Below are 11,680 nucleotides of genomic sequence, written 5' to 3' on the forward strand. Positions count from 1 at the left end.
TGGGGCCATGTATCGTGAGATTTTGAGCCAAAACCTCCTTCCATCAGTGAGAACTTTGAAGATGAAACGAGGCTGGGTCTTCCAACATGACAATGATCCAAAACACACCGCCCTGTCACGGCGGGGTGCGCCGATGTGTGTGGAAACAGGACCCAAAAGCAGATGATGACGAGGAATTGTAATGATTAACAGAAAGGTGATCCTTTAATGCGATGACGGCAGGGAAATGAACCAAGAGACCAAAAACAAACAGGCAAAACACTAAGAAACAAAATACTAAATGGTACTGAGACCAAAACCTAAACTATGACTGTGGTGGAAAAATAATAAACAAAGACCATGACTAAGACTAATAATACATAACAGATGAAAACTAGAACTATGACTGAGGTGAGGTAAACAGGCTAAGACCATGACTAAAACTGTGACCCTGGTGAGATAAACAGACGAACCGACAATGGCATGAAGAAAACAAAAGGCTTAAATACAGACATGAGGTGATCAGGGGAAGTGGGGACACATGGGGGAACAGCTGACAGACATAAACCTAATGACAGGACCAGGAGAGAAAGCTAAATACAATGAACAAAGAACACATGACATTGTCAAAATAAAACAGGAAATACTAACAACTAAACATGACAACACAACTCAACAGACCCAACACGTGATGAATAAATACCAAACCCCAAAACATAGAAAACCCAGGAACAATAACCAATAACTGCCTAAACTAAAGGCAAAATAGGAAATAACACAAACTAATAACATATCAAAAAATACAAAGAAAACTCAGAGTGCTGGGTCGGAGACCCAGCCTGTGACAGAGCCCCCCCCCTCAAGGGCGGATTCCAGACGCCCAAAAACAACCAGAAAACAAACACAAAAACCACAACAACCCACCCAGGGCGGGCGGAGGGGGACCAGGAAGGAGGGCCGGAAACAAAACCAAAAACAAAGCACCAGAAGCACACAGGCCAAAAACAACAAGGGCACAAAAATCTGAGACCCATCTTCAGGAGGGCGACCACGAACCCGGCAGAACAGGAGCGCATGGCGAAGCGGTTCAGGTGGCCGCCCCGGAGGTCGACAGCGAAACCAAAGAAAATCCAAAAGTTCAGGAGGCCGCCCCGGAGGTCGACAGCAAAACCAAAGAAAATCCAAAAGTTCAGGAGGCCGACCAGGAGGCCAACGGTCCAGCAGTCCAAAACCCATGAGCTCAGGGGGCCGACCCGGAGGTCGAGAGCACAGCAGGTCAGAAGACAAAAGTTCAGGAGGCCGACCCGGAGGTCGAAAGCACAGCAGGTCGGAGGTCAAAGGTCCAGGGGGCCGACCCCGACGGCAATGATGTCCAGCTGACGGCCCGGAAAGCGGCCGGCGATCCCGAGGGACAAAACGAGGCTTGGGCGACGGCAACACAACCGCAGAACCAGGCGAGGCCGACACAGAAACAGAGGCCGAAGCCGGACCAGGCGGAGGCGAAACAGGAACAAAAACCGAAGCCGGCCCAGGCGGAGGCAAAGCAGGAACAAAAGCCGAGGCCGGAACTGACGACAGCGAAACAGGAGTCGAGGCCGAAACCGGACCAGGCGAAACAAAAGCAGAAGCCGGACCAGGCGTAGCAGAGGCCGCAGCCGGACCAGGCGAAACAAAAGCAGAAGCCGGACCAGGCGTAGCAGAGGCCGCAGCCGGACCAGGCGAAGATGAAGACTCTGACGCAGCCGGACCAGGCGAAGATGACAACTCTGACGAAGCCGGACCAGGCGAAGATGACGACTCTGACGAAGCCGGACCAGGCGAAGATGACGACGCACAGGCCGGAGCCGCAGCAGACGAAGCACAGGCCGGAGCCGCAGCAGACGAAGCACAGGCTGGAACTGGACCAGGCGAAGCACAGGCCGAAGCTGGACCAGGCGAAGCACAGGCCGAAGCTGGACCAGGCGAAGCACAGGCCGAAGCTGGACCAGGCGAAGCAGAAGCACAGGCTGAAGCTGGAACAGGCGTAGCAGAAGCAGAAGGTGGCTGGACGAGCTCCTCGGGCCCGCCAGCAGACGTGGCATGAGGCCGGAAGGGCTCCTCGGGCCCCCCAGCAGACGTGGCATGAGGCCGGAAAGGCTCCTCGGGCCCCCCAGCAGACATGGCATGAGGCCGGAAAGGCTCCTCGGGCCCCCCAGCAGACGTGGCATGAGGCCGGAAGGGCTCCTCGGGCCCCCCAGCAGACGCGGCATGAGGCCAGAAGGGCTCCTCGGGCCTCCCAGCAGACGTGGCATGAGGCCGGAAGGGCTCCTCGGGCCCTCCAGCAAACGTGGCATGAGGCTGGTGCGGTTCTCCTGAAACCCCAGCTGACGAGGCGTGAGGCTGGACGGGCTCCTCGGGCCCTCCAGCTGACGAGGCATGAGGCTGGATGGGCTCCTTGGGCCCTCCAGCTGACGAGGCATGAGGCTGGATGGGCTCCTCGGGCCCTCCAGCTGACGAGGCATGAGGCTGGATGGGCTTCCCGGGCCCTCCAGCTGACGAGGCATGAGGCTGGTGTGGTTCTCCTGAACCCCCAGCTGACGTGGCATGAGGCTGGACGGGCACCTCGGGCCCTCCAGCAGACGAAACTTGAAGCCGGCTGGGTTCACCCGAACCCCCAGCAGACGAAACTTGAAGCTGGCTGGGTTCTCCTGAACCTTCAGCAGACGAAGCATGAAGCTGGCTGGGTTCTCCTGAACCTCCAGCAGACGAAGCATGAAGCTGGCTGGGTTCTCCTGAACCTCCAGCAGACGAAGCATGAAGCTGGCTGGATTCTTCTGAACCTCCAGCAGACGAAGCATGAAGCTGGCTGGATTCTCCTGAACCTCCAGCAAACGAAGCATGAAGCTGGCTGGAGTCTTCTGAACCTCCAGCAGACGAAGCATGAAGCTGGCTGGGTTCTCCTGAACCTCCAGCAGACGAAACATGAGGCTGGCTGGGTTCTCCTGAACCTCCAGCAGACGAAGCATGAGGCCGGACGGGCTCCTCGGGCCCTCCAGCTAACACTGAAAAAGGCTGCACAAACTGCACCTCCGTCCCCGGCTCCAAAACGGCCTGGTTTGCAGTCCCACAACAGCTTAGCTGAGCCTGATGGCTAGCATTTCCTGTGCAAACAGTCTCTTTGCAGCCGAGCTCATGAACCGGAGAAGCAGTGTCAGTTTCAAAAACCTCCGGAGAAAAAACATGAGGAGCCAAGATATAGTCACTCACTTGTGTTTGTGATACGGAGCGTCGGTGGCGCGCACGCCGCTTTTTCTTAGGAGTGGAAGATGGCGGAGCAATGGGTGGAAGTCCCTGATAACTCCGAGGTCCCCCGAGAGCCAGTCGAGTTCCCCGGAAAGAATGCTCGTGCTCCGGAATGAGCCACGGCTTCCACCGGAGCTCCTCCTCCAAGAGAGCGCAGAATATAGACTGGCGCTCGTCGTCGTCCAAGTCTATGGTGTGCGGCGCTTCCTCGCGCTGAACTGTGACAGGAGTATGGCGAAACTGTGATGAGGGCGTGGAAACTGGCGAGCTGAGAGGTGGTGACGCTGCGGCGAATCTCAGCGAACCGACACGAACACACTCAGGTTCCGGTGGCTGACTAAATACTTTTTTGCCCCACTGTAATTACCCAGCTACATTTCCGAAAGAATACAAAAGCATTGACATATATTTTTCCTTCCTACAATAGCCCGACGGGCAGGGCAAAGATAGATTTTGGTAGCCCAACTGGAAAAATCGCTAGCCCCGGGACGTCGGGCTAGCGATTTTGCGAGCCCTGTATCTGATTGAGGAATCACTCATCTTTGGAAAAGAGAGTTTATTACAGAGAAATGGCTCTTTCCAAAATAAAAGAAATACTATACGCTTCTTCTGGGCTATATTCTCAGCAGCATATTGTAGCGGGTCAGGGCTTTTTGGGGTTCTGTTTGTACAGTTATGTTTTGTTTATGTTGCCATAGTGACGGGTGACGCCCTCTCGCTGCGACGGTGTGTCCTTCCGGGGTCAGAGGGCGCCCTGTGTGTTGTTGTTGTTGTTGTTGCTGCTGTGCGGTTGCGGCGCTGAGCAGTTAGCTAGCGGCAGTGTTCTTCTGCAGATGTTAATAAACGGCTGTGCTCCCTGGCTAGCTCACGGGAAGCAAGACCAAACGACACCTCCGTCTCCTCCTTGTCTGAGCTTGCCACAATATTAAACATATCAGGTCCCCATAAGGAGAATCATGTGCTAACGGCTGTCTAAACGACTCGGGTAAAGTCTGTAGCATGCATGCTTGTTGTTTTTGTCTGCTTCCACTTGTCTTTGCACTAGGATGATGTCGGCGTAAATGTGCAGTCATATTCGTTGTGTTCCCACTAGTGCTGTCAGCGTTAATCTCATTGAAATGACGTTAACGCCACAACACGGCAAATCTCCGTTAACGAGCTACCCCTGATCGCCCCGTGCATGGGGCTAGACGGCCAACACGTTAACGAGCTAACTGCGCTAACACACTAGTTCCCACCCATGTAATTGAACATACTGTTTTACTTTAGTCCATGACACGCTTACCTTCAGGGTCATACGTCACATGAAAACCAAAATAATTCTAAACGCCAGATCTGAATGAGGGTGGGGGAGGTTCAATTTGCCATGTTGCAAGGAGAGCTTAACTTCTGTCTCGCTAGCTTGCCCTGCGCTCTTCCTTCTGACAATGCTGTCTGTGTTGAACGCTCAGTGGATCTGCCCTTGACAGTGCAGCCTAGGCGGAGTAGTCGAACGCAAATTCACTGAGCGCTCAACACAGACAGCATCGTCAGAAGGAAAGTTGATAAAATAAATTACAAATTTTATATTGTTCGATACATATGCGTACCGAACCGAAAGCACTGTATCGAACGGTTCAATATCGATACGAGTATCGTTGCACCCCTAATAATAATAATAATAATAATGGATTGGATTTATATAGCGCTTTTCAAGGCACCGAAAGCGCTTTACAATGCCACTATTCATTCACTCTCACATTCACACACTGGTGGAGGCAGCTATATATGTATATATAAATATATGTACACACTAGTGATTAAATAAAGAAAATCTTAAATAGGAATGTGGGGGGTGGGGGGGCACATGGAATATTGCACAGTGGCAGGAATGAGCAGCAGTACAGACTGAACAGTACAATTTTCTTTAGTGGCAGTTAGTACAGTATTGCACATTTTTTTCCTAATATAAATACCAATAAAGTGAAGTGACCAGTGCAGATTTTACAGTTTACTTGTAAAGCTGCAGGGTAGCATCTGAGTGCATTCTGTGGAGTGTGTTGTGTGTGTTTAAGTGTTGTGGTTGAGGTGTTGTATGGCTTGATGGTAGAAACTGTTTTTAAGTCTTGTAGTCCAAGCAGACAGACTCTTGTAACGTCTGCCAGATGGTAACAAGGAGAAGAGCTTATATGCTGAGTGGCTGTGGTCCTTGATGATGCTGTGTGCTTTGCGGAGGCATCATTGAAGATAAATGTCCTGAATGGCAGGAAGTCTCGTGCCAGTGATGTGCTCTGCTGCCTTCACCACCCCTGTAGTGATTTACGGCTGCTAGCAGAGCAGCTTCCATACCAAACTGTAATGCAGCTCATCAGCAAGCTCTCAACTGCACACCTGTAGAAATTTGAGGCGATGTTAGTGTTGCCAAACTTCCTCAACCGTGTGGTGTTCCTGTGTTTAGGATGAGTGATGAGGAGGTGTGCTTACCAACTCTCACCACCTGGGGCCTGTTTGTGAGGAAGTTTAGAATCCATCTGCAGATTGGTGTGTTCCTAGCCCAAGGTCGACGAGCTTCATGGCAAGTTTTGAGGGGATTATAGTGTTAAATGCCGAGCTGTAGTCGATGAAGAGCATTCTTGCATATGTATTCCCTTTTTCCAGGTGAGTGAGGGTGCTGTGCATTGCCAGCTCTCATTTCTAGAAATATGGACAAATTTATTAAACCCCCCAAAATATGACTATCCCGAGTTGGGACCAGGAAGCAGAGTTGCAGTCTTACACGCCTCTCTGCAGTTTCTCTCCTCCTGCTACCCCCCCAAAAACCCATCTCCATAGAGATGGGTTTTTGGGGGGGTAGCAGGAGCTCCCAAAAAGACGAAAAACAAACTAAAAACCAGCAATAAGTAAGTAAGTAAGTAAAATTTTATTTATATAGCACATTTCTAGATAAAAGATCACAAAGTGCTTCACAAGGTATAAAAAAAAAACAGTCAAAAGTTAACAAAACGCAATTTTAAAAAGATGTGTTTTTAGCTGTTTTTTAAAAGTAATCACTGAGTCTGCAGATCTTAAGTTCTGAGGAAGAGAATTCCACAGTCTGGCGGCCACAGTAGCAAAAGCTCTATCACCCTTGGTTTAATAAACAACTTAAACATAAACGATCACAAAGAAAGAACAATACAGTATCCACATCTGAACCAAAGAGTAAAACAGTGAAATGTGGATTATTAAATATTAGTTCTCTCTCCTCCAAGTCTCTGTTAGTACATGACTTAATAATTGATCAACAAATCGATTTACTCTGCCTTACAGAAACCTGGTTGCAGCAGGATGATTATGTTCGTTTAAATGAATCAACATCCCGAGTCATTCTAACTACCAGAAATCTCGACGCACAGGCCGAGGGGGCGGTGTGGCAGCAATTTTTCACACCAGCCTATTAATTAACGAAAGACCAAGACAGACTTTTAATTCATTTGAAAGCCTGATGCTTAACATTGTCCACCCCAGCTGTAAAACTCAGAAACCAGTCTTACTTGTTATCATCTATCACCTGGGCCTTACACAGAGTTTCTGTCTGATTTCTCAGACTTTATATCTAATTTAGTGCTCAGCTCAGATAAAATAATTATTGTGGGTGATTTTAACATCCATGTAGATGCTAAAAATGACAGCCTCAACATGGCATTTAATCTGTTATTAGACTCAATTGGCTTCTCTCAAAATGTAAAAGAACCCACCCACCACTTTAATCACACTCTAGATCTTGTTTTAACATATGGCATAGAAACTGAACATTTAACAGTGTTTCCTGAAAACCCTCTCCTGTCTGATCATTTCCTGATAACATTTACATTTACAATAATTGATTACACAGCAGTGGAGAGTAGACTTTATCAAAGTAGATGTCTTTCTGAAAGTGCTGTAACTAAGTTTAGGAATATAATCCACCCACTGTTATCATCTTCAATGACCTGTACCAACATAGAGCAGAGCAGCTCTGAACGCTACCCCAACAGAGGTCGATTATCTTGTTAATAATTTTACCTCCTCACTACGTACAACTCTGGATACTGTAGCTCCTGTGAAAACTAAGGTCTCAAATCAGAAGTACCTGACTCCGTGGTATAATTCTCAAACACGTAGCCTAAAGCAGATGACTCATAAGCTGGAGAGGAAATGGCGTGTCACAAATTTAGAGGATCATCATTTAGCCTGGAGAAATAGTCTGCTGCTTTATAAGAAAGCCCTCCGCAAAGCCAAACATCTTACTATTCGTCACTGATTGAAGAAAATAAGAACAACCTCAGGTTTCTCTTCAGCACTGTAGCCAGGCTGACAAACAGTCAGAGCTCTATCGAGCCAACCATCCCTTTAACGTTAACTAGTAATGACTTCATGAACTTCTTCACAAATAAAATTTTTATCATTAGAGAAAAAATTACCAATAATCATCCTACAGATGTAATATTATCTACAGCTACTCTTAGTACCATTGATGTTATGATGTTAAGTTAGACTCTTTTTCTCCAATTGATCTTTCTGAGTTAACTTCAATAATTACTTCCTCCAAACCATCAACGTGTCTTTAAGACCCCATTCCTACAAAACTGCTCAAAGAAGTCCTGCCATTAATTAATTCTTCGATCTTAAATATGATCAACCTATCTCTAATAATCGGCTATGTACCACAGGCCTTCAAGCTGGCTGTAGTTAAGCCTTTACTCAAAAAGCCATCTCTAGACCCAGCAGTCTTAGCTAATTATAGGCCAATCTCCAACCTTCCTTTCATATCAAAAATCCTTGAAAGAGTAGTTGTCAAACAGCTAACAGGTCATCTGCAGAGGAATGGCTTATTTGAAGAGTTTCAGTCGGTTTCAGAGCTCATCACAGCACAGAAACAGCTTTAATAAAGGTTACAAATGATCTTCTTATGGCTTCTGACAGTGGACTCATCTCTGTGCTTGTCCTGCTAGACCTCAGTGCAGCGCTTGATACTGTCGACCATAATATCCTATTAGAGCGATTAGAACATGCTGTAGGTATTACAGGTACTGCACTGCAGTGGTTTGTATCATATCTATCTAATAGACTCCAGTTTGTTCATGTAAATGGAGAGTCCTCTTCACACACTGAGGTTAATTATGGAGTTCCACAGGGTTCAGTGCTAGGACCAATTCTGTTTACACTATACATGCTTCCCCTAGGCAGCATCATTAGAAGACATAGCATAAATGTTCACTGCAATGCAGATGACACCCAGCTCTATCTGTCCATGAAGCCAGATAACACACACCAATTAGTTAAATGCAGGAATGTCTGAAAGACATAAAGACTTGGATGGCCGCTAACTGTCTGCTTCTTAATTCAGATAAAACTGAGGTTATTGTACTCGGCCCTGAAAAGCCTAGAAATATGGTATCTAAGCAGATTTTTACTCTGGATGGTATTACCTTGGCCTCCAGTAACACTGTGAGGAACCTTGGAGTCATTTTTGACCAGGATATGTCCTTCAACGCACATATTAAACAAATATGTAAGACTGCTTTCTTCCATTTGTGCAACATCTCTAAAGTTAGAAGTATCCTGTCTCAGAGTGACGCTGAAAAACTAGCTCATGCATTTATTACTTCCAGGCTGGACTACTGTAATTCATTATTATCAGGATGTCCAAAAAACTCACTGAAAAGCCTTCAGCTAATCCAAAATGCTGCAGCAAGAGTCCTGACAGGGACTAGAAAGAGAGAGCAGATTTCTCCTGTTTTGGCTTCCCTTCATTGGCTTCCTGTTAAATCCAGAATTGAATTCAAAATCCTGCTCCTCACATACAAGGTCTTAAATAATCAGGCCCCATCTTATCTTAATGACCTTGTAGTACCATATCACCCTATTAGAGCACTTCGCTCTCGCACTGCAGGCCTACTTGTTGTTCCTAGAAGCAGAGCCTTCAGTTTTCAGGCCCCTCTTCTGTGGAACCAGCTTCCAGTTTGGATTCGGGAGACAGACACTATCTCTACTTTTAAGATTAGGTTTCAAACTTTCCTTTTGCTAAAGCATATAGTTAGGGCTGGACCAGGTGACCCTGAATCCACCCTAAGTTATGCTGCAATAGACGTAGGCTGCCAGGGATTCCCATGATGCGTTGAGTTTTTCCTTTCCAGTCACCTTTCTCACTCACTATGTGTTAACAGACCTCTCTGCATTGAATCATATCTGTTATTAACCTCTGTCTCTCTTCCACAGCATGTCTTTATCCTGTCTTCCTTCTCTCACCCCAACCGGTCACAGCAGATGGTTTCTTCCTGTTAAAAGGGAGTTTTTCCTTCCCACTGTCGCCAAAGTGCTTGCTCATAGGGGGTCATATGATTGTTGGGTTTTTCTCTGTATCTATGAAGCGCCATGATGCGACCTTTGTTGTGATTTGGCGCTATATAAATAAAATTGAATTGAATTGAATTGAATTGTGTCGGGGAGGGAGGAGCAGATGTGACCTTTGACTAGCCGCTCGAGGCACTTCATGATGACGGATGTCAGTGCAACAAGATTGTAGTCATTCAGACAGGAGACCACTTATTTCTTAGGAATGGGAATGATGGTGGATGTTTTGAGGGACGTGACTGCCTCAGGGAGAAGTTAAAGACTTATATCTCCTGCAACGGTATTTGCTCAAGCAAAGCACTGAAGTCTGCTGAATTATCAGCATTTGTCATCATTTAGCCATGCTTAATAATCAATAGCATGTTCATGGCTACTTCTGACTTTCAGCTGACCAGTTAAATCCAGTCATTTATTCACTAATGCAGCTCGACCATAATGATTCAGAAGAGCTTAGCTCATGGTTTTACTCTGAACTTTTTACATTTTAATGAGCAAAAAACAGAAGTGATGGTTTTTGGTGGATTTGGTTCCTTGGCACATTATGTTAAACTGGTCATTGCTAATCTGGGAGTTAAAATAGATGCAGATCCTAAACTTGAAAGCCAGGTCAGAACTGTTGTAAGAACTAGCTTTTTTCATTTGAGGCAGTTAGCCAAAATAACTTTTTGAGACGGTAATCCATGCCTTTGTTACATCTCAGCTGGATTAATCTAACACACTTTATTGTGTGAGTTTGAAACTCTTCTTAAAACATATTTATTTGCTGAGGTCTTTGGCACTTTTTAAGAGATTATTTCTATTTTTTATAATCCCCTGTTTTTAACATATTTGATGTTATTTTCTGTTTATATATGTACAGCACTTTGTGAACCCTGGTTTTATTTTAAAGTGCTTTATAAATAAAGGTGGTATGGTATGGTGAGACTTCTCTTCATTACTCTGCTGGTACTCATGTATTTATATTTGTCAGTGTGGATTAGGGCTTTCTTCCTTGGAGGCCTTAATGAATCCTAACAGAATTTATTAATATCTTGAGAAGCAGCTAATCGGGCAGCACACTGTGTACAGGATAAGTGGTAAGATAAATTCATGAGTCCATTTAAACCATGTTTTTTTTCTTTCCTATTTCTATTTTTATAAAGTAGTTTTTCAGGCTTTTTGAATTTCTTTCCAAGTTTTCTTTGGACATCAGCTGGTTGTTTATTCATTTTCAGTCCACTCCTTGATTTGTTTGTTTGTTTCATAAACCGCTTAAGCACTTTATGAAACAAACATTTGTGCTTGAATGATCCTATGAATCATTCAAGCATAAATAATGCCCCTACTGCTTTTTAGTTACTCCACAATGTACCTGTTTATCACTCTCATGGTCAATTAGTGATGATTAGCTAAGGGTATCCGGCATTCTACTAGGATGGTTCCTAGGTGATATGTTTTGAGCTTGTTCAACTGGTCCGGAAAGACCCAGGACATGCTGACATTATGAGCATATCTGGCTTTGGAATGTCCCCAGACAAGAGCCTGAGGAGGTGGTCTGGGAGTGTCTGTGTCAGACTGGCTCTAGAGTCGAAAATAGACATTAACAGTTTTGGGGATACCAACTGAAAAAAAATCATGTCCATATTTTTCAGTGAAACAAGCATACTGGCAAAGTACAGTACAGATGACTGATAGAGTAAAAGTAAAATTCAAATAGTCAAAATTAAGTAAATTTTGTATAATTTATTCAGCCTGAGTGGCAAATAAAGTTCTTACACACATAGTCCAGCTTGAAAAAAATAATTACAATATGAAGAGTAGAAAGCCAGAGAGAGGAGAGGCACAGTAGTGATGCAGGATAGCACTGTCACCTCAAAGGGGCCCGGGTTTGAATCCACCAGCCGCCTGAGACTTTTCTGTGTGGGGTTTGCAAATGCTCTCCCCGTGTCTGCATGAATTCTCTCTGAGTACTCTGGCTTCCTCCCACAGTCCAAAGACATGCATGTTCGGTTACTTAGTGAATTTCAAATAGGCCATGAATGGTTGTCTGTCTCTGTGTGTTAGACTGATGAGGTACAGCCCTGTG

The sequence above is a fragment of the Maylandia zebra genome, linkage group LG1, assembly GCF_041146795.1.
Source record: "Maylandia zebra isolate NMK-2024a linkage group LG1, Mzebra_GT3a, whole genome shotgun sequence".
Taxonomy (NCBI): Eukaryota; Metazoa; Chordata; class Actinopteri; order Cichliformes; family Cichlidae; genus Maylandia; species Maylandia zebra.